The sequence below is a fragment of the Bubalus bubalis genome, chromosome 17 (assembly GCF_019923935.1).
Source record: "Bubalus bubalis isolate 160015118507 breed Murrah chromosome 17, NDDB_SH_1, whole genome shotgun sequence".
NCBI classification, from domain to species: Eukaryota; Metazoa; Chordata; class Mammalia; order Artiodactyla; family Bovidae; genus Bubalus; species Bubalus bubalis.
The window spans coordinates 44,073,857-44,076,208 of record NC_059173.1 but is presented as its reverse complement, the minus strand read 5'-3'; the positions used below and the strand labels follow the sequence as shown (position 1 = coordinate 44,076,208).

Below are 2,352 nucleotides of genomic sequence, written 5' to 3'. Positions count from 1 at the left end.
ACTTCAAAATATCTGTTATAGAGTGAAGTAAGTCAGAATGAGAAAGACAAATGCCATATTTTTATTTTTTTTTTTTACTGGTCCAACAGTCTTGTCTTTACTTTTCCTTTAAAGTGAGAAAACAGAATGCGAGTAATCAGAAAGCACTAGCAGGCATCAGTTAATCCAAGACACTAGCTTCTTAGTTCCAAAAGTGCTTGCAAAGAAAACCACTAGGGGCACAGGAGGGTGGACGCACTTCATAATAGCTGGAATCCCATGAGTGTGTGTGTACCCCAAGTCTCACAGGCTATTTTTTGTATTTATCCTTTACTTGGTCACTTTTTTATTTGTACCCTCAAATACTAGTTTTTCTTTGACATTTTTTTCCTCAAAGCATAAAAAGTATGAAATATAAAGAAGCTCTTGCATTGCACACACTTCAAAGTGTACAATTCAAGCATTATAGAGCTATCTACATACTGATAAATCCCATCAAATCTTGGATAATTCAATCATATACAAAACACCAGGGCACAGAAAGAACTAAAACCCACTTTTTTTTGATACACGTAAGATTCAAATATTCAATCTAAAGAAAAACACTTAATCATTTTGGCTCTCCTCTACATTTGCATGTTGATATACTTATTAAAATATTCCTGTATAATTAATGTTTGGTCTTATTATTTCAAGTCAGGTTCAAAACCAGCCATCCAGACAAAACAGGTAATCAGAAAGACTATTTCTTCCCCACCTCCCTAACCCCAATAACTATGAAGCCAATTTTACGACATGACTCCAAACACTGGATTGTGACGACAGATGCTAGGTCCAATTTCTTTACAATCCTTTTTGGTGTGGCATACTTGGTAGAACTCAGGTGTGGAAGCCAACATAGATCCTCCAAACCAAACTACATATCATTGCATGTGAAGTGTAATGACTTGTACATCAATTGTACAACCTATTGTACATCAATAGGTTTTGGCTTCAATCTACCACCACTCAATTCCTCACTTAATTTCAGCCTGGCATCTACAGTTCTTTTCAAATCTCTTTGCAAATGACGTCCAAAGTCCCTGAACATGGTTGAACCTCCAGAGAGGACAATATCCTTGTAGAGAGGACGTCTGACATCGATAGGACAATTCTGAATTACTTCATCTACTTCTGAGATAGGTTGGGTAAAGTCTGGGTATGCAAACTCTGGATGAAAAAAAATTTCAGGTCCCAAGAATCTCTCATATCCAACATCAATGGAAAACTTTCTTTGAGATAGCATTGATTTCAGTATACTGTTTAATCCACTTTGATCCATCTGTATCATACTTGTTAAATTCTATTACTAAGTCTGGGCAGACATAACTATAGCGCTCCTTCACTGCCTTAGCAGTTTCCAAGGATTGCTCTGGAGGAATTCCTACTTCTCGGTCTCTCAACAATTGCTGAATAAAATATGCTATATCTCGTCCTGTGATTGGAATGTGCTTAATACAGCTGCCAATCACATACCCTTCAGCCACAGGGATGACATGAGTGACACCGTCTCCACCATCTATTACCATACCAGTCAATGTCCGATCTCCTACTTGTCTGGAGGTCCAAGATGCAGCTAAGGCAAGAACGGCCTGTACAGCAATGTACAAGCCAGGAACATTGAAGGACTCAAACATTATTTCAGCAGTATATTCCCTGTTTTCTGGAGTATTCAGTGGAGGTTCAGTCAAAAGAAAATAACGATCTTCAGGTTCCGCCCTTAAATATTTAAAGATCACTTGCTCTATAAACCTTTCCATCAAGTCCCAGTATTCAACTATACCATGGCGGACTGGCCACTTTGTTGCATATGTAGGTTTTTCTATTGCTTCATCACCAATGAAGAAGTCTAGGTCGTCAACACCTTTCATCACCCTCCTTGATCTCCCACTTTTGCTGACTCCTTAATAGCAATACAAGAAGGGATGATAAACTGTGGTTTCGTATTTCCAGCATATCCTAATTTTGTATACCCCGTGCCACAGTCCACCACACAGGCCGGCAGCCGTCCCTCCATCTTCCTCCTCGCCTGATGCTGCTGCTGCTGCCGTCTGCTCGGTGCCGGTTGAGGCCAGGGATGAGCGGCGGGAGGTAGAAGCTATCTGATCATCCACGGCCAGGCCACCCTCTCCGTCTGGGGGGGAGCCAGGAAGCCGAAGCTGAAGAACACCATATATTAATGTATACATTTGGAATCTAGAAAGATGGTACTGACAATACTATATGCAGTGCAGCAAAGGAGACACAGATGTAAAGAACAGACTTTTGGACTCAGTGAGAGAAGAAGAAGGTAGGATGATTTGAGAGAATAGCATTGAAACATATACATTACCA

General features: G+C 40.2%; 1 pseudogene; it reads right to left on the bottom strand.

Moving 5' to 3' along the window:
* Positions 1-332: 332 nt before the first annotated feature.
* Positions 333-2,117, bottom strand: LOC102412983 (annotated as a pseudogene).
* Between the last annotated feature and the right edge of the window lie 235 nt (positions 2,118-2,352).